Source organism: Ranitomeya variabilis, chromosome 2 (assembly GCF_051348905.1).
Source record: "Ranitomeya variabilis isolate aRanVar5 chromosome 2, aRanVar5.hap1, whole genome shotgun sequence".
In the NCBI taxonomy this organism is placed as follows: Eukaryota; Metazoa; Chordata; class Amphibia; order Anura; family Dendrobatidae; genus Ranitomeya; species Ranitomeya variabilis.
This window is the reverse complement of record NC_135233.1, coordinates 223,889,342-223,910,414: the sequence shown is the minus strand read 5'-3', so window position 1 is coordinate 223,910,414 and position 21,073 is coordinate 223,889,342.

The following is a 21,073-nucleotide window of genomic DNA, read 5'->3' as shown; positions in this document are numbered from 1 at the left end:
ATCGAGTCATTACAGAGTGATCTATTTCAAGTGTTTATTTCTGTTAATGTTGATGATTATGGCTTACAGCCAAGGAAAACCCAAAACTCATTATCTCAGTAAATTAGAATAATTAACAAAAAAACACCTGCAAAGGCTTCCTAAGCATTTATAAAGGTCCCTTGGTCTGTTTTAGTAGCTCCACAATCATGGGGAAGACTGCTGACTTGAAAAATGTCCAGAGAGCAGTAATTGACACTCCATAAGGAGGGTAAGGCACAAAAGATCATTGCTAATGAAGCTGGCTGTTCAGAGTGCTGCATCAAAGCATACTGATGGACAGCATGTGACTTAAATATGAGTGTCTGAGCAAAGGGTCTGAATACTTATGACCATGTGATATTTCAGTTTTTCTTTTGTAATAAATTAGCAAAAATTTCTACATTTCTGTTTTTTTTTCAGTCAAGATGGGGTGCAGAATGTACACTAATGTGAAAAAAATGAACTTTTTTGAATTTACCAAATGGCTGCAATGAAACAGTGAAAAATTTAAATGGGTCTGAATACTTTCTGCACCCACTGTATATTTACTTGAGTAGTTTGCTCTTCTGTGCTAGTCAAATACAAAGTGTTTATTTATTGCTGATTCTGGATTGTCTGCACTGTTGAATTCATGCACCTGTTTACATTTGGTGTAGACAGCAGGATGCAGCACTACAGCATAGAAATGGTCGACCAGTCAGCGACAGAGTCCACCAGGCATAGCATTCCCCTGAAAGCTATGCTTAGCAACCTACCAAAATTTACGGGGAGTAATTTGTTGATATGGGACTGGATGGAGCGACTGCGCATGCACACCATGACACCTGCCTTACAGGCGGATATGGCCCTGCTGACCTTAGACGGAGAAGCCGGCAGACGGTTATGCTAAGATAGCCTTGAGACTAATAAGGTAGACAAAGTAATTAGGATCCTAGAAGACATGCATGGTGACCTTACTGACTTGGGTAATTGCCTTTTCTGTTGGGTTCAGCAGGGAGACGTTGGCCCAGTACGTGAACGCTCTGCAGGAGGCAACGGCCCACATCACCAAGAAGACTCAGGAAGAGTATCGGGGACTGGGGCCACTGTACGAGGTGCTGATGGATCAGCTTGAGTTGGTTAAAGGCCTTGTAGGAGGACCCATAGTGACTCTGTGGATGAACGTTCTGAAGGACAGTCCCTGACAATCAATGAGGAAGTGGTTGGGCCCACACGACTCGACACCATTCGAGTAAGGGTATTCCAACAGCTCATCCAGGCTAGTCAAATCCAGAAATTACCGACCACTTCCCAACATCTAGGAAAAGTAGTGGTGCCCCCCAACACCACTTTGACTCTGACCCGGACTGGCATAGTGAGCACTGTCTGTCCCAGTAGCAGAGTGCCATTAGTAGGGGTGGAGGTGAGGGTCAAACCTCCGTCATAGTGGGAAGCAGTGCTGGAACTGTTTGTTGCCTGCACTCTGGTGACCGTGTGCCAGGGACGTGTGCTCATGAGGTGTACTAACCTAAGTGGGGCGAGTCTACAGCCGATTACCAAGAAAGAAGAGGCCCAAGTTTACGTGATGCCGGAGGACCTCACGCGGTTCCAAGATATAGAGCTGACTCCTGTGAAATACATGTGCTAGACAGCCCGACTACATGTGGGGGCTGCCTGTTTGTTAGGGAATTCCCACATGTATTCAGCCTGTCTAGCAGTCGCAAATCATACAGCTAAGGTGACGAAAACTAAATCTCCGAACACGCCAAAATACTTGGAGACCACCCGATCAACTAGTATACTCGCTCATCACTACTAGTAAGGTGATATCAGGAGATGTTTGCTCAACATGGTGATTTGGGTGCACAAAGGTCATTCAGCATGGAATCCCCATGGGAGTAAACCTCTCATCCAGGAGAGATACTGTCAGATTCCACCTCAGATGTATCGGGAAGTGAAGGACTTGATGTCCCACATGCTATAAAATTGGGTAATACTGGAAAATAAGAGTCCCTGGGCCACACCCATTGTCCTAGTCCAGAAAAAGGACAGAACACTGAGAATCTGATGAATACCCGTGGTCAAACGCCTGCACTGTCCGAGACTCATACTCTTTGCCGAGGATAGAAGAATCCCTGTCCACCTTGGGAAAAGCCAAATATTTCTGTTTTGTTGAACTGGCCAGCGGCTACTGGCAGGTTCATATGGCTGAGCAAGCCCGACCAAAGACGGCTTTCATCCTTCCCATTGGGCTATTCGAGTTCAATCGGATGCCATTTGGGATAACCAACGCTCCGGGGAAGTTCTAGTGTCTGATGGAGAGGGGTCTTAAAGAAAACCTTTGACATGACCCTAATAAACCTCAAAGACATGATCATCTACACTGCTACATTTGAGGAACATCTTACCAGACTCGGGCAGGTGTTGGAGTGACTTCAGAAACATGGACTAAAAGATAAAACACCGGAAGTGCCGCTTGTTGCAGAAAGACATTGAGTACCTGGGACACAGTCTCCAGCGAGGGGTGTATCAGACAACTGAGAAAGTGGTTGCTGTGACGAAAATGGCCTACACTCAAGACATTGAGAGAGTTGAGAGCATTCCTGGGCCTATCCGGATACTACCGGAGGTTCTTTAAGGACTGTACCAAGAGTGTGGCACCATTGCATGAACTATTGAGGGGAACCACAAGAGATGCCAAGCGTAGGTCAATAAGCGTCTACCTGACAGCGGAGATTGGCACCAGGGTATGGCTCCATGTACATCAGCTGTTATCATGACCTAACATCTTCTTACTGAGCCTCCTGATGAAGCAAAGGTCTAAAACGCATTGAGGCTGAGGGGATTATCTAAAATACGTGTCTGGATTAGTACTACCCTTCCTATATCTCTCATCACACACACACACCATAACATTAAGGTGTCTGTGAGCTGGTGGAATTGGTCCAGTTAGATATCAACATAAATGGATATCTGTCTATACATTGATTCAATTGTATATGCTCTACCATTATATAGGACTATCTAGGGGCAATAGGGGATAGCCGACATAAAACGGGGGTGCTATTTCGGTGTATTGTAGGGAGCCAACCTCCGTTGGTAGGTAGGGGTTTGTAATATAGGTATCTGTTAGGATAACGTAGTCTTTTTTCCAGCATTATCAATCCTATGTATTAACTTTTTATCAGTGATTGCTGGTAAAGGTGAAAAAAAACAGTCAGCTCACCCGTTATGCAGGTATCCCGATATCCTGATCTCGCACGGAAAAGGCTGAGCAGCCGGTACAGGAACAAAGGAGAGCTGGTATAGTCCAGCAAAATCCAATAGAGATACTAAGTCTTTGACATTAAAATATAGCCTTTAATACGCCGTTAAAAAAAATTGTCATTAAACAAAAATATTCCACCAAAGTACTATTGCACGTAACAGCATTGTATACACAGTACCACACTATTACCCCTCTTGTATAATAACCAATGAGGTAGGGAGTACTTTCAAGATGCAATATTTTTATTGTATTTTATTGTATCAAACCTTTTGTGTCCTCTTATATCTATATATATAATTGTCTAAGGGTTTTTCCGTCTGTCTGTCTGTCTGTCTTTCTGTCTGTCTGTCTGTCTGTCCTGGAAATCCCACCTCTCTGATTGGTCGAGGCCGCCGGGCCTCGACCAATCAGAGATGGGCACAGCATGGCGACGATGATGTCATAATTGAAATCCCGCGTCTCTGATTGGTCGAGGCCGCCAGGCCTCTCGACCAATCAGAGATGGGCACAGCATGGCGACGATGATGTCATAATGGTTGCCAAGGCGACGATGATGTCATAAAGGTATACTACGGGGACATGCATATTCTAGAATACCCGATGTGTTAGAATCGGGCCACAATCTAGTATAAATATAATAACGCTCTGCAAAATAATATTTTACAATATCTATAATAATGAATTGTGTAGATTGTTATCTATATATTATACCTGGTTTTATTTCCCCGCAGACCTGCTTGGTGTGTGGTACTCTATTCTCATGTAAATGAATTTTGTCTGATATATAATAAAATATTGTATCTTGAAAGTACTCCCTACCTCGTTGGTTAATATACAATAGGGGTAATACTGTGATAGTGTATCTGGAGTTGAATCATATTTAATTTTGAGATTTCATGGTGTCTAATTGTATACACAGTGCAGCGTTTGCGGCAATTATGTGCAATAGTACTTTGGTGGAATATTTTTGTTTAATGTAAATTTTTTTAACGGCTCATTAAAGGCTATATTTTAATGTCAGAGACTTAGTATCTCTATTGGATTTCGCTGGACTATACCTGCTCTCCTTTTATCAGTGATTATTATACTCTCTCACTACATGATTTTTGGTATAACAGTTCTGTTGGGACAGATGTGGTCCTCCGAGATTATTAATGCTATGCAATAATATTGGCATTTATCTTGTCTATGATAGGGCACACTAGGGACCCCTGGGACCGCCGCTGCGGAGCGGGGGCACCATTGTTGATTGCAATAGGGTGCCAACCTCCACTGTCAGGTAGAGGCTGAGAACAGGTGCTTGGTAGGGACGAGTTAGCAATATTTTCTCTTTCTTTGTGTTGTGCTATTTATGTGGGCGTTTTGTTTGTCTTTTACAGGACAGGTGTCCTTTTCAATTTAATATCTAGCAAAATATATATTTTAGAGGTTTATATATGATAGCTGATTGTACCAGAAGGTATGGCGTGGAGATTGGCAAAGGAGGCTCTCGAAAGGAGTGCACACTTCGGGGTAGAAAGGACCTTCCAGTGGTTACAGCGGCTTGTGTACTGGCACCCACTACGCCGGGTGGTGGAAGAAGTTTGTCGAAGGTGCTGGCTGTGTGAACTGACCAAACCTCCAGAGCAAAGGGCTTCACCAAAGTGATCCAGAGGGCGAGCAGGGCCCTCATTCCTACTGGTATCTGTTTTGAACTGTGATTTCTGTTATGCTGAAATGTCTATTGTCTGTACAAATCCCCTCTATAAGTTGTAAAGCGCTGCGGAATATGTTGGCGCTATATAAATAAAAATTATTATTATTATTATCCAAACATCCACGCCACTGGAGGTGCTTGTGGTCAACTATCTGATGATTGGTTTGTCTCATAATGGTTCTGAGTACTGCCTGATAATGACCGTCCATTTCACCAGATTCGAAGTTGTGGTTGTGACTGCGGCCAGAGACCAGACGACCGCGGCGGCTGCCAGGGCGATCTGCAAGACTTTATCCGTGTGTACGGGTGCCCAAAGAGGATCCATTCTGACCAGGAAGCCTGTTTTCAAGGGAAAGTCATGGAAAAATTACACCGACTATGACATTGCCAAGTCCTGAACAACATCTTACTACCCTCAAGGGAATGGGGCCTGTGAAAGCTTCAACAGGATGCTGTTGCAGATGTTAAGAATACTGAAGGAGGATCTAAAGATGAGGTGGCCTGAATTTGTCTTAGGGCAGAGACAGACTGCCGTATTTCTCGTGTGAGAATAGCATCGTAAACCTCCTACTGGCTGTCGGCTCTCCTGACATGAGCTTGACAGCTGCATAGAAATACATCATACTGTCTTCCTCAGGTCAGGAGAGGTGCCAGGCCAATGCGTGCAGTGCGATGCGATTCTCGCTCGAGAAATACGGTGGTGTGTCTCTGCCCTTAGAGCTACTTCAGGTATACAATTAACGGGTCCATGCCACTACTGGGTTCATGCCATACATGCTGCTGTTTCGTCGGAATGGCCATCAGATCATCGAACTGGAACTTGACCCAGAGGAGAATTGCACTAGAAGCAGCCCAAGTAGTTTGGTGCGGGAATATAGACATCAGCTACTGACACAAAAACGGCTAGTGGAACTAAAGTTAAGAATGTTGGACCATCCAGATGTAATAAGTCACACTGTGACGGTCTTTGGTAAGGGAGAGGGGCCTTAAACTGTCCATGGAACTGGGACCCTAAATATCCTTGTCCTGAGGGTACTTTTGAAGGTAGAGAGGTCCAGGTCTCTGACCTTACTATGCTCCTGTTAAACCCTGATCTGTCCCCTCCACAAACCAATGAGGAATGAGACAGAAATGTAAGATAAAACAAGACAAAGACAAAACAGAAAACCTCTATCATACAAAAGCACAAACCAGCAATAGGGAGGAGGATAGGGACAGGGAGGAATAAACTAAATGGGAACAGGGACCAGGAGATAAACACACACGTACTACAGCAAACACTACAACAACTCTACTCTAACCACTTAGCTTTAGCACTCAGAACAGAAAGACAATTTTTTCTCAGACCGGGACTAAACACCCATAGCCAGTATATATACAGGGTGTAAATGATAAGCAGTTGTAGCTGAGAACAACCAGGCTGTATGGTCTCAGCCACCATGGAAAGAGTCTTTAACCTTCTCAGAACTAAAGAAAGAGAAATCCATTTAAAATTGGACATGAATCACACATCCCTAAAGAAGACCTGTGATTCCTTAACGTGACCATCTAACTCCAGGTCTTCCAGGGGGACGTGACACCCTTGTGACATAACCCCAGTACAGGAGGCGCCACTCCAACCGGGAGATCGAGTCCTGGTGCGAGTTAAGCTTCCTAAGAACAAGTTGGATTATCATTGGGAGGCGATTCCCCAATGAGTGATGATAAGGGTCCATACTGATAACCCCATGTATGCCCCTGTGTGTCTGAAGAAGAAGAGAAACAAGCTGAATTCCTAAAGGAACATCGGAACGCTGCATCAAGGGCAGCTGCTGATGAAGTGGCGCTCAGCCGAATCAGAGAATGGACCGGCAACCAAACCACCACACGAAGCACCCAAAGTCCCGAGTGTCCCTGAGGAGTCTCTTCAATGGGAGCTTCGTATAACCAAGCATGCCAATACCGGTATCCCACCTACGAGGTATGCACAAGACAAGTTCATATGGCATCGCATCATACAAAAGACTCATAGGTGAGCTCTGTTGCTGGCAACATTAGGACAAACCCCGAAGGGCATAAGGATGCGTGAAGGTTCCTCTCACCTGAGGACTGGCGAGTACAAAGGAAGTAGGTTATGTAAGGGGGTAGGGCACAGAAAATATCCTTAGTTAACGTTCCACAGCACTGACACTCAAATGCCGACATCTGCTGGCTGGATTGGGCACACAGGAACTGGAGGGAGGAGAGGGTGTTCTCAGAGGGAAAAAATTGAAGGGGGTGCTGGAACACTTGGCAGCTGTGGTGCAGTTGCTAAATATAAAAGGCAGGGGTGATGAAGCGGGATTTCAGTTGGCCCCGATATATGGGATGGAGAGGACATGCAAACAGCAGGATGGATTTGCGGCCATCATGGCAATAGAGATTACCGAGGTTGATCTGACTCCAGGGAAGACCAAACTTCTGTAAGTCAAGCACTGTAAATCAGACTTCAGTGGACAAGCTCCAAAGTCCAGACTTCACTGGTCAAGCCCTGAAGACTTGACACTGTCCAGAGAAAGAGGAGTGCCTGTCAAGTTTAGGAGAAGTCCCTGGGCCGTTACTTCCAGCGCAGATGTATGGTACAGAGGGTGGGATGTAGCCGTGCTTGAGACACAAAGAAGGCCAGGGTGAGAAGTATAGTGTTTATCACGTCACCCACATCTCTAAGACTTACGATCTAGGGAGAAATACCGGTGACCACCGTTAGGGACAGCGTAACGAAACCAAAGGCACCTAAAAGGGAACGCTGAATAGCGCATTTGATCCCATTGCTATGTTCTGATAGGGTTATAACATATTGTATAGCTCTTGATCCTGTTAATCTAAATATCGCTTATTTATTCCAGGGTAGAATAGACGTCTAGTGAACATGAATTCCCTTAAAACAAATTTTATTTATCAATATTTAAAAATAACACCACCCCAGTGATTTTCCGGCAGAAAAAAGATCCACCAAAAATAGCTAAAATGACCAAGGTCTAGCGCATACCCTGCAATAGCCTTCTCTGTCACCTGCCTTGCTGTGGAGGTTGGCACCCTTAATAATTATTTTTTTGGCGCCCCCACTCAACGTGAACTAACCCTCACTGCCCTCTCTCACCCTATTATAAAGGTGGGAAAACAATAATATAAGAACAGAGATGAAGAAAAGCAAAAAAATGGTCACAAAAATCCAAAAAACGCAATATAATCAAAATTAGCAAAAATACGACAGGAGCAGGATAAATAATGCAGTTATCTCAAGGTTCCAGCCCCTGCACTACGATGGTTGCTAATTACTGCTAAGTTGCAGTGGATATGCCACCAGATTTGCCACATATATATTCCCATTCGGCATCAAACGATATCAGAAAAAACAAGTGTCCACATCACACATCATAACATCCTATGCAACATCTAGCTGACTTAAATACAGTATATATCATCTGTCAGTCTAGACTATGCCCTTAAATGGGGCCCACAACGTCAATCATCAATATAGGATGTGTTCTTAATAGAAATAATGAAGGATGGCACTTATCAAGATATGCTGCGCCTCAACGCGTTTCCCCGTTGGAACCTTGAGATGCGTTTTTTGGATTTTTGTGACCATTTTTTTGCTTTTCTTCATCTCTGTTCTTATATTATTGTTTTCCCACCTTTATAATAGTGTGAGAGAGGGCAGTGAGGGTTAGTCCAAGTTGAGTGGGGGCGCCAAAAAATCGTTATTAAGGGTGCCAACCTCCACAGCAAGGCAGGTGACAGAGAAGGATATTGCAGGGTATGCGCTAGACCTTGGTCATTTTAGCTATTTTTGGTAGATCTTTTTTTCTGCCGGAAAATCACTGGGGTGGTATTATTTTTAAATATTGATAAATAAAATTTGTTTTAAGGGAATTCATGTTCACTAAAAGTCTTTATAGTTCCCAGTATGACATATTTATAGTATAAAAGTTAGAATAGACGTAGGCTTGTTCTCAGGTTATCTTCACATTTCAGACTTCCTCCCTGAATGGCTTCACTTTTTTTTTTCTTTTTTTAACCCAGCGGTAACTGAAAATGCAAATCTATAAGTAGAGCAAGTATAAGGCAGGTCGCAACACGAACCACAGCCCCAAGATACCGGCAATTAGAGTAAGGAATGATGTAACTGTCATGTAACTGCAGAGGTGAACGGCCCAGGATACATACCCTTCTTTTTCTAAAGTGATATCATCGGTCCTCTGTCCTCTCAGCCAAGTTTTTGAGGCCAGCGCTATCAAACTGCACCTCCATAAACTTTACAAGCCGCGTCACACATCAACTGTGTAAGCAGAGTGCTTAGAATTTAATGATACAATTATAGCCACCGGCAGCGGCCAATAGAGGTAGCTCCATACATATACAGTGGGTATGGAAAGTATTCAGACCCTTTTACATTTTTCACTCTTTGTTTCATTTCAGCCATTTGGTAAATTCAAAAAGTTCATTTTTTTTCTCATTAATGTGCACTCTGCACCCCATCTTGACTGAAAAAAAAACAAATGTAGTAATTTTTGCAAAGTTAATAAAAAAGAAAAACTGAAATATCACATGGTCATAAGTGTTCAGACCCTTTGCTCAGACACTCACATTTAAGTCACATGCTGCTGATTTCCTTGTGATCCTCTTTGAGATGGTTCTGCTCCTTCATTGGAGTCCAGCTGTGTTTAATTAAACTGATAGGACTTGATTTGGAAAGGCGCACACCTGTCTATATAAGACCTCACAGCTCACACTGCATGTCAGATGAAATGAGAATCATGAGGTCAAAGGAACTGGCCAAGGAGCTCAGAGACAGAACTGTGGCAAGGCACAGATCTGGCCAAGGTTACAACAGAATTTCTGCAGTACTCAAGGTTCCTAAGAGCACAGTGGCCTCTATAATCCTTAAATAGAAGAAGTTTGGGACCACAAGAAGTCTTCCTAGACCTGGCTATTCAGCCAAACTGAGCAATCCTGGGAGAAGAGCCTTGGTGAGAGAGGTAAACAAGAACCCCAAGATCACTGTGGCTGAGCTCCAGAGATGCAGTAGGGAGATGGGAGAAAGTTCCGCAAAGTCAACTATCACTGCAGCCCTCCACCAGTCGGGCAGTTTATGGCAGAGTGGCCGGACGGAAGCCTCTCCTCAGTACAAGACATATGAAAGCCTGAATAGAGTTTGCTAAAAACACATGAAGGACTCCAAGACTATGAGAAATAAGATTCTCTGGTCTGATGAGACAAAGCTAGACCTTTTTGGTGATAATTCTAAGCGGTATGCGTGGAGAAAACCAGGCAATGCTCATCACCTGCCTAATACAATCCCAACAGTGAACCATGGTGGTGGCAGCATCAGGCTATGGGGGTGTTTTTCAGCTGCAGTGACAGGATGACTGGTTGTCATTGAAGGAAACACGAATGTGGCCAAGTACAGAGATATCCTGGATGAAAACCTCTTCCAGAGTGCTCTGGACCTCAGACTTGGCCAAAGGTTCACCTTCCAACAAGACAATGACCCTAAGCACTCAGCTAAAATAACAAAGGAGTGGCTTCAAGACAACTCTGTGACCATTCCTGACTGGCCCAGCCTGAGCCCTGACCTAAACCCAAATTGAGCATCTCTGGAGAGACCTGAAAATGGCTGTCCACCAACGTTCACCATCTAACCTGATGGAACTGGAGAGGATCTGCAAGGAAGAATGGCAGAAGATCCCCAAATCCAGGTGTGAAAAACTTGTTGCATCATTCCCAAGAAGACTCATGGCTGTACTAACTCAAAAGGGTGCACCTACTCAATACTGAGCAAAGGGTCTGAATACTTATGACCATGTGATATTTCAGTTTTTCTTTTTTAATAAATTTGCAAAAATTACTACATTTCAGTTTTTTTTTCAGTCAAGATGGGGTGAAGTACATTAATGAGAATTTTTTTCTTACTTTTTTGAATTTACCAAATGGCTGCAATAAAACAAAGAGTGAATAATGTTAAGAGGTCTGAATACTATACGTACCCACTATATATAAATACAACCCCCATGTAAGGCAATCAGAGCAATATAAAAGCATATGCAGATTGCTCCCCCTAGTGGCAGTGTCTTTCAGGGGCTATGCCAGATTTCCCAAATTTCTATGATTTGGGGTAATTTTGGAGAGCAGAATAGTACCGCAACCCTTAAAAGCAATTTGAATAATGTAAGAAATAATCAGAATCGAACTATATAACCCAGATAAAAAATTGTCTAATCACCAGGCACGTACAGAACATTTATGCCCCAAATCGTGGGGAATTCAAAGAGGAATCCCACAATGGACATGTCACCAATCCATGCTGTGCAGGGACTGCTCGTACAGCAAAGCAGAGCTTCTAGTGCAGAATAAAGGATTGAGGGGGCTTAGTGTCCCAGGCAGTGATCAGTGGTGGTCCAGATACAACAGAGAACACCCCCCAGATCTACACAGAAAAAAAAAAATCAACTTTTTTTTTGGTCTTGTTTGTAGGACATATCAGCAATAAAAGTAGCAAAGGGAAGATAGGAATAAGTGAACGCTTCTAGCATGGGGTCGGTGCTGCTCATCGGGGGCTTGTATTAATGAAAAGAAACACTAAAGTACATGGTGAATAAATAAAAGTTCTAGAAGTTATATCTGATGACATCAGTGATCTATGCAGTGGCATCGTTCTTACGATCAGTCCACGGGTGTGCGTTAGTTTTCCTTGTATGGCGTTTTAGCACAGGACACCTATAAAACCTCATAGTTTACATTCTACTGTAATGTGGCGGCTCCCAGGAGGGGTGAACACGTCTCCCGTCCTTAATATATGAGGCGCAGGCAGCGGAGTTCTTGTAAACTTCCTGTAACTTATGTTCTGCAGGAGTGGAGGACAGTTTGGGGTTTGTTTGTAAGGAAGCAATAAGGCGTGGTGGTGTAAACAACATGTACAGTAGGAGACAATAGCATCACTGCTGGGCCCTAACAATCACTAGGAAGAAGGGCCCCTGCTTTGTTCTGAGCACCGAAACGTCAGCTCATAGATGGCTTTTGTATCACTGATCTATGCTGTGGAGTTCCCACTATCGTGTCTCGGGGTCGGCGCATGGAGGTTGACAGAGGACACCTATCTAACTGCTTAGATGCTATAGTGACCAAAGACCACGGCATCTAAGTGGTTGGACTGTTGCAATCAGAGCGAATGCCAATTGCAGCAGTGACTGACGGGTATCTGCATTGTAAAACAGCTGGCACCCACTAAACATGGACGCGGGTAATCATGTGAGCTCTAAGGCTACGTTCACACTAGCGTTGTGCGCCGTTGCGTCGGCGACGCAACGCACAACGCACGCAAAAACTTGTTGCGTTTTCTTGGTCCGACGCTTGCGGCAAAAAAGACGCATGTGTCGCACAACGCAACAAAAAAAACCGCATGCGTCCCCCATGTTAAGTATAGGGGCGCATGACGCATGCGTCGCCGCTGCGTCGCCGACGCAAACCCGACGCACATTAGCTTAACGCTAATGTGAACGTAGCCTTAGTCTTGGTGCCAATGACATGGGTAGAGTTGGCAGTCAAAGGACCCGGTTCATTAGCCACGCTGATCAACACAAAAAAATCATCGGCAAAGGTAATATGTCTGTTTTATGGAGCTTCATGTGCGGATTCCAAAAATATGCTTAGTTTTGCTCTATCACAAAGTTTCTGAGATAGAAGTATTTTTGTTATTACGTTATTTCTGCATTTTCACTGTATGTGGTTTTTCCTATGTGATTCCCATTTCTTTGCTTGTCTTAATTGGGAATTTTCTTACAGGGACAACATCAATAAAGGTTTTAGTGAGTTTTAACTGTTATGAGGCGGTAAGATTTGAGTCAGTCAGAAAAGGATGGTGATGGCAGCAAGGACTGGTATGTGAGACTCTGACAGGACACAGGCCTCTACAGGGATCTGAGCCCTGCAACAGGGAGATACAAAGGAAGGCAGCGGACAGCCGCCATTGTGAGAGGATTTTCACTGCATTTCTGTCACGGAGTTACCGCGACAGAGCAGTACCAGAAGACCACGGCGTCTGATGGCTCCTGCTTCGCCGCTGAGAAGAAGCACTTCTCCAGTGTATTAAAGATGTTTGTTTTCTTTCAGCAGGACAGGGGTTAATAGGCCATGTGGAAATCCCTGCTTTCAGCTGTGCTCCCAAGGCCTCTTTCACATTTTCGTCGGTACGGGCCCATCGCAAAACGTCGGGCTGACGTACCGACGGACGTTGTGAATTCTCTGCACGACGTGGGCAGCGGATGGACGCATCCGCTGCCCTTTCTACAGTCCGGGGAGGAGGGGGGCGGAGTTTCGGCCACGTATAGTATATGCGGTTGAAAATGGTGGACCCGTCGCACAAAAAACGTTACATTGAACTTTTTTTGTGACGACGGTCCTCCAATTACCGACGCATCCAGTGCACGACGTATGGAACGTGTGGCCATACGTCGCGATGCGTCGGTAATACAAGTCTATGTGTAAAAAACGCATCCTGCAGGCAACTTTGCAGGATGCAATTTTTGCACAGAACGACGCATTGCAACGTCTTCAAAAAGAAGGAAAAGTCAGGCTGTGTGCACACGTAGCAGATTTTTCGCGTTTTTTTCGCGTTTTTTCGCTATAAAACCGTGAAAAAAAACGCTTACATTAAGCATCCTATTTAATAGAATGCAATCCGCAATTTTTGTGTACATGCTGCATTTTTTTCCTGAGCGGAATCGCATTCCAGAAAAAAACGCAGCATGTTCATTAAATTTGCAGAATCGCGGGGATTCCGCACACCTAGGAATGCATTGATCTACTTACTTCCGGCATGGGGCTATGCCCACCATGCGGGAAGTAAGCAGATCATGTGCGGTTGGTACCCAGGGTGGAGGAGAAGAGACTCTCCTCCACGGGCTCGGCACCAAATAATTGTTAAAAAAAAAGAATTAAAATAAAAAATAGTGATATACTCACCTTCGATGGCCCCCGGAAGTCTTCCCGCCTCTCAGCGGTGCACGCGGCCGCTTCCGTTCCCAGCGATGCTGTGTGTGAAGGACCTGCGATGACGTCGCGGTCACGTGACCGCGACGTCATCGAAGGTCCTGCACACAAAGCATTTATAGGAACGGAAGCCGCTGAGGAGATCGGCTGTCTGCGGAAGGTGAGAATAACCATTTTTTTAATTTTTATTTTTAACATTCTATCTTTTACTATTGATGCTGCATAGGCTGCATCAATAGTAAAAAGTTGGTCACACTTGTCAAGCAGTATGTTTGACAAGTGTGACCAACCTGTCAATCAGTTTTCCAAGCGATGCTACAAATCGCTTGGAAAACGCTAGCATTCTGCAAGCTAATTATGCTTGCAAAACGCTAGTTTTTAGCGGGAATATGCATGCCAATTCTGCATGCGATATAACCGCGGCGGGAGTTGCAGAATTGCCGCAAAAATTTCCGCGGCAATTCTGCAACGTGTGCACTTAGCCTGAAAGCACCCTTAGCCACTCCTCTCTCCTATAAAAGCTAGGCCTTCTGGTCAGATCCTTGTCTGAGATAGCACTTGCTTGATAGACCTGGAGTAGTGAGGAGCTGGTGTTTGGAAAGCTGGAGGAATTTATTGTGCGACAATTGTATGGTTTGTACGCCTGGAAATTCCTCATCCTTACCCGCCTTATTTACTTCCCCCGTCCTTCACACCCTGGTGAATACCTCTGTTATTTGTGAGAGTATATTTTGTGTGAGTGGAGTTTTCATTTACCCTTGTCTTTGTTCCCGTTTGTCGGGTTGGTGTACTGCGGTACACGGTAGCGCCTCTCTTCCCCGGGTGGGGAGGGGGACAAACACAGGGCTGCTGTTAGGAGACAGGGCAAGGGCAGAGGCCCCGGCATCCTCGCCATCTGAGGTATCCCGGGGAACAGGGCGAGTTAGGAACTAGGGCTAGGAAAGGTGCCCCTGGTCCCAGTTTACTCGCCAGTCCAATCGTGACATTATCTCAGACCGAAAGCATTTTCTGATCCATGATGGATCCTATCACAGCGCTGACAGGGCAGTTGCAGCAGCTCAGTCTGGAGGTGGCGGATTTACGCACGGTGGTTTCACAGCACTCTGTTACATCTGGTGTGGGGATCTCGCCTTCCATACAAACCATTGTGGAGCCCAAGGTCGCGCTGCCAGACAGGTTCTCTGGAGGGCGGGGCAAGTTTGTTGTGTTCCGGGAGGCCTGTAATCTTTATTTTCGGCTGCGTCCGGTATCCTCTGGTACAGAGGAGCAATGGGTGGGGATTGTTATCTCGCTCCTGCAGGGGGACCCGCAAGCATGGGCATTTTCTCTCCCATCTGACTCACAGTCACTCCAGACAGTAGAGGGCTTCTTCCAGGCTTTGGTGTATGATGACCCTGATCGTGTCTCCTTGGCTGAGTCGTCTCTGCGCCAACTTCAGCAAGGAGACTGTCTGGCGGAGAAATACTGCTCCAAGTTCCGGCGGTGGGCCACTGACGCTAGGTGGAATGACCCGGTCCTCCGTAGTCAGTTCTGCGAGGGTCTCTCTGTAAGAGTAAGGGATGCATTAGCTCTCTATGAGACTCCGGATTCCCTTGAGGCAGCCATGTCTCAGGCGATCTGGGTTGATCGCCATCTTCGCCAGAGGCATAGGGAGACATCTCTGGGGGAAGGAGGTCCAAGTTTGAGCATGACCAGTACTGATTCCAATGTGGAACCCATGCAAGTGGGTGCGGCGTCCCAACCTAGCAAACTTGCATTAATTCGGCGTAAGGGGGAGTGTGTTTCTGTTGTGGCAAGAGGGGTCATTTTGTGAGCACATGTCCTACGCGTCACTTGTTTAAGCAACCGCCGGAAAACTAGAGGATCTGGTTTGCGGGGAGGTTGGCAAATCGGGTGTACTCATAACCTCTGTGGGAAACTCTTTTTTTTTTCCTTCCAGCTATTTTATACATGGGTGAAAACATGGTTGACCTGTCCACCTTCTTGGATAGTGGGGCGGCGTTTAATTTGGTCGACGCTGGGTTCGTCCGGGACCAAGGCCTTGTCTCACAAACCTTGTCCAGACCGATACCCATAATAGCTATCGATTCTGGCCCTCTAAAACAGGGGCACTTCACGCAGGTAGTCCATGACTTACGGCTACAGGTGGGGGCCATACACTCTGAGGTGTTAAAATGTTATGTGCTTGAGGGCCTGCCCTCACCTGTGGTACTGGGACTTCCTTGGCTCGCTTTGCACAATACGGTAATTGATTGGCAGACACAGGAAGTGGTAAAGTGGATTACATACTGTCATGGACACTGTTTGGGTACCGGGTTGGCAAGGGTGGATACCCAGTCCGTGCCCCATTACCTGGCAGACTTCGTGGATGGGTTTTCTGAGCAGGGGAGCCAAGAGCTTCCCCCTCATCGTACTTATGATTGTGCCGCCATCAATCTGGTTCCTGGTGCCAAGCTGCCCAAGAGCAACATAGAACATTTCAGGTCCAGAAAGGCAGGCCATGAAGGACTATATTATGGAAAGTCTGGTTAAAGGCCATATCCGACCATCCTCTTCTCCCCTTGCTGCTGGGTTCTTTTTCGTTAAGAAGGATGACGGGTTACGTCCTTGCCTGGATTTCCAGGAACTTAATACGATCACAGTTCGTGATCCGTATCCGCTACCTCTAATCCCTGATCTTTTTAACCAAATTGTTGGGGCAAAATGGTTCTCTAAAATGGACCTCAAGGGGGCGTACAATCTCATCCGCATTAAGGAGGGGGATGAGTGGAAGACTGCGTTCAATATGCCAGAAGGACACTATGAGAATCTGGTGATGCCTTTTGGGTTGACGAACGTGCCCGCCATCTTCCAGCACTTTATTAATGACATCTTTAGTCACCTTGTAGGCAGGTTTGTTGTTATCTACCTGGATGACATTCTTGTGTACTCACCTGACCTTGAGTCACACCAGCAACATGTCAAACAAGTCTTACACATACTGCGTGACAATAAACTGCATGTCAAACCTGAAAAGTGTATATTCTCGGTTGAGGAGATCTCTTTCCTTGGGTATGTATTATCTGCCACTGGTTTTCGCATGGATCCGGCGAAAGACCGGGCGGTTTTGGAATGGGATCATCCTGAGGATTTGAAGGCCTTACAAAGGTTTTGGGGTTTTGCCAATTACTACCGTAAATTCATAAAAAACTTTTTGGTAGTAGCCAAACCGCTCACCGATATGATTAAAAAGGGGACAGACTTCTCCAAGTGATCCAGTTCTGCCTGGGAGGCATTTGACACATTGAAAAGGTGTAGCTTCTGCGCCGATTCTTATTCAGCCTGATGTCACTCAGCCTTTCATTGTGGAGGTGGATGCATCTGAGGTGGGAGTGGGGGCTGTATTGTCGCAGGGTGCGTCTCCTGGTAAATGGCAACCATGCGCATACTTTTCTAAAAAACTGTCGCCAGTTGAGAGAAACTATGATATTGGTAATAGGGAACTCTTAGCTATCAAATAGACATTTGAGGAGTGGCGTCATTTTTTTGGAGGAAGCGGTTCCCCTTTAGGCCGGGGAGCAAAAATGTTAAGGCAGATGCTTTGTCCCGTTGCTTTCCTGGGGGAGGCAATAAGTGCAAACCGGTACCTATTTTACAAAAGGGGGTAGTGATGGCGTCTATATGCTCCAATCTTGAAAGAGGGGTTGTTGACCCTCAGGGGGAAAACCCTGCTACCAGTCCACTTGGTAAACTGTTTGTACCAGTCAATCTCCGTCTTAAAATCCTCAGTGAACATCACAACACAGTGCTGGCTGGACATCCAGGGATTAAGGCCACCGCGGATCTACTTTCTCGGCGGTTTTGGTGGCCAGGTGCTTATAAGGATGTTCAGGAGTATGTAGCCGCCTGCAATATCTGTGCGCGTTATAAGACTTCACATACTCGTCCGTCAGGGGCTCTCCTACCATTAGAGATTACCAGCAGACCTTGGACTCCTGTCGGTTGATTTTATTACGGATCTACCTGTGTCGGCAGGGAACACTGTTATCCGGGTGGTGGTGGACAGGTTCAGTAAAATGTCTCATTTTATTGCTTTGCCTAATGCCAAGACTCTGGCGCAAATCTTCGTCAGGGAAATAATAAAACTGCATGGGATTCCTACGGATATTGTTTCGGATCAGGGGGTGCAGTTTATCTCCAAATTCTGGAGGGCGTTTTACACCCGTCTGGGGATCCATTTGTCTTTTTCTTCGGCTTTTCACCCACAGTCTAATGGGCAGACTGAACGGTTTAATCAGAATTTAGAGACATATCTTAGATGTTTTGTGTCTGAGAATCAGGAGGACTGGGTGACGTACTTACCATTGGCTGAATTTGCGGTTAATAATCACTGTCAGGAATCAACTGGTAAGTCCCCATTTTTCGGGGAATATAGGTTCCATCCGCAGTTTAGTTCGTTCAATGGTGATCGCCCTTCTGGCTTACCGGAGGAGGAACGCTTTTCTTCTATTTCTAGAATATGGCAGGGGGGGGGGGCTTAATAATTTGCAAAAGATGGGTTCCAAATATAAGAGTAGCTGATCAGAGACGTTTGGTGGGTCCGGACCTGTGTGTTGGTGACTTGGTGTGGCTGTCCTCAAGGAACATTAAGCTAAAGGTTCCATCTTGGAAATTGGGTCCTAGGTTTATTGGTCCTTATAAGATCCTAGCCGTCGTCAATCCGGTAGCATTCCGTCTTGCTCTGCCACCTACTTTTAAAATCCAATGTTTTTCACTGTTCACTTCTCAAGAAGTACGTGGTATCTGCAGGACCTTCACCTCTGCCACTTTCTCCTGTCATTGTCGATGGTAATCTGGAGTTCCAGATAGCAAAAGTCTTAGATTCTCATCTTGTTCGTCGGTCACTTCAATACATGGATGTGGGTTCCACCTTCTGACATCCATGTGACCAGACTGGTTCAGGCCTTTCATGCGGCCCTCCCAGATAAACCAGGTCCTGAGGTTCCGGAGGTCCCTCATAGAAGGAGGGGTACTGCCAGAGTTACCGCGACAGAGCAGTAGCAGAAGACCACGGCGTCTGATGGCTCCTGCTTCACCGCTAAGAAGCACTTCTCCAGTGTATTAAAGGTGTTTGTTTTCTTTCAGCAGGACAGGTGTTAATAGGCCATGTGGAAATCCCTGCTTTCAGCTGTGCTCCTTAGCCACTCCTCTCTCCTATAAAAGCTAGGCCTTCTGGTCAGGTCCTTGTCTGAGATAGCACTTGCTTGATAGACCTGGAGTAGTGAGGAGCTGGTGTTAGGAGAGCTGGAGCAATTTATTGTGCGACAATTGTATGGTTTGTACGCCTGGAAATTCCTCATCCTTACCTGCCTTATTTTCTTCCCCTTTCCTTCACTCCCTGGTGAATACCTCTGTTATTTGTGCGAGCATATTTTGTGTGAGTGGAGTTTTCATTTACCCTTGTCTTTGTTCCCGTTTGTCGGGTTGGTGTACTGCGGTACACGGTAGCGCCTCTCTTCCCCGGGTGGGGAGGGGGACAAACACAGGGCTGCTGTTAGGAGACAGGGCAAGGGCGGAGGCCCCGGCCTCCTCGCCATCTGAGGTATCCCAGGGAACAGGGCGAGTTAGGAACTAGGGCCAGGAAAGGTGCCCCTGCTGCCAGTTTTCTCTGACAGGACACAGGCCTCTAAAGGGATCTGAGCCCTGCCACAGGGAGACAGAAGAGAAGGCAGCGGACAGTCGCCATTGTGACAGGATTTGCACTGCATTTCTGGGAAGGCAAGTCGCCTCAGAGGAAAGAAAACAGCTCGGCCACTGAGGTGTAACTGAGTGAGGGTCTCCACAGAGAGAGAAACTGAAAGCAGTCAATATCACACTGAGACACTGCCAGTCTGCAAATGTTCATCTGTAAGGAATAGGCTGACCCGTTTACCTCACAACTGTGTATAGTTATCTACCAGATTACCTCCAGTAAAATCAGTTCTAAATACAAGCTGCCTCTGACATCTCTGGGGAAATATCTACATATAGTCGGTCGGCTCATCACATTTTTTTTTTTTTTTAGTTTGTCACCACCAATGAACTGACCTTACTCTACTGTTTGATCTGATTTAATGAAGAAAAATGCCCTGACAGTAAAAATCATCCGAACAGATTCTGCTATGTGTGGGGTTCTTTCACACCAAAAGGCCAAGTATGTTCAATCACTCATGATATTAAAAAGATGTACCAGATGTACTTTAAGTGTCCACTTGGTGATCAAGACAAAAGCTGGGCCCCTCATGTCATATGCTCAAGTTGTTCAAATGGTCTTCATGACTGGTTGAATATGAGGAAAGTGGCTATGCCATTTGCTGTTTCCATGAATAGGAGAGAACCCAAAAATCATAGTGATGACTGCTACTTTGTTTTGTCAAACGGAAGGGCTTTTCTACAAAGAACAAACATACTGTAAGATTAATTACCCTGAACTTAAATCTGCGATTAGGCCAGGTCCACATGATGGTACCTTGCCAGTTCCTGTGCCACCATTGTCTGAAAATGAAGTAAAATATTAAGACTATAGAGCTAAAGCTACTGGCGAAGACATGGAGACCTTAAGTCAAGATGAGTATGTACCTCATTGAGCAGCTGAGCACCAGAGTACTTTGTTACAGATTGGCGGTTGTTTATTGACTCATCCCAGAGAAGTTTGAAAGCAGTGCTGCTTCACAATGGAAATATGAAACCATCAATCTCTATTGCTCACTCATGTCATCTAAAGGAAAGTTATGAAAATCTGTCAGTTGTTTTGGATGCTATACAATATAAGCATCATGAATGGAATATCTGTGGAGATTTTAAAGTGATTGGTCTGCTAATGTGAATGCAAGGAGGGTTCACAAAATATTTTTGCTTCTTGTGTTTATGGGACAGTAGAAATACAGCAGAGCATTATGTTTGTCGTGATTCGGGACAGAGAAACATCTATGCTCCAGGTAGAATGTAAAGTATAATCCTTTAGTTGCTCCAACAAAAATCTTTCTTCCTCCACTACATATAAAGTTGGGATTGATTAAAAACGTTGTGAAAGCCATGGCAAAGACAAATTTACAAGGGTTCCAGTACATTTCACAGAAATT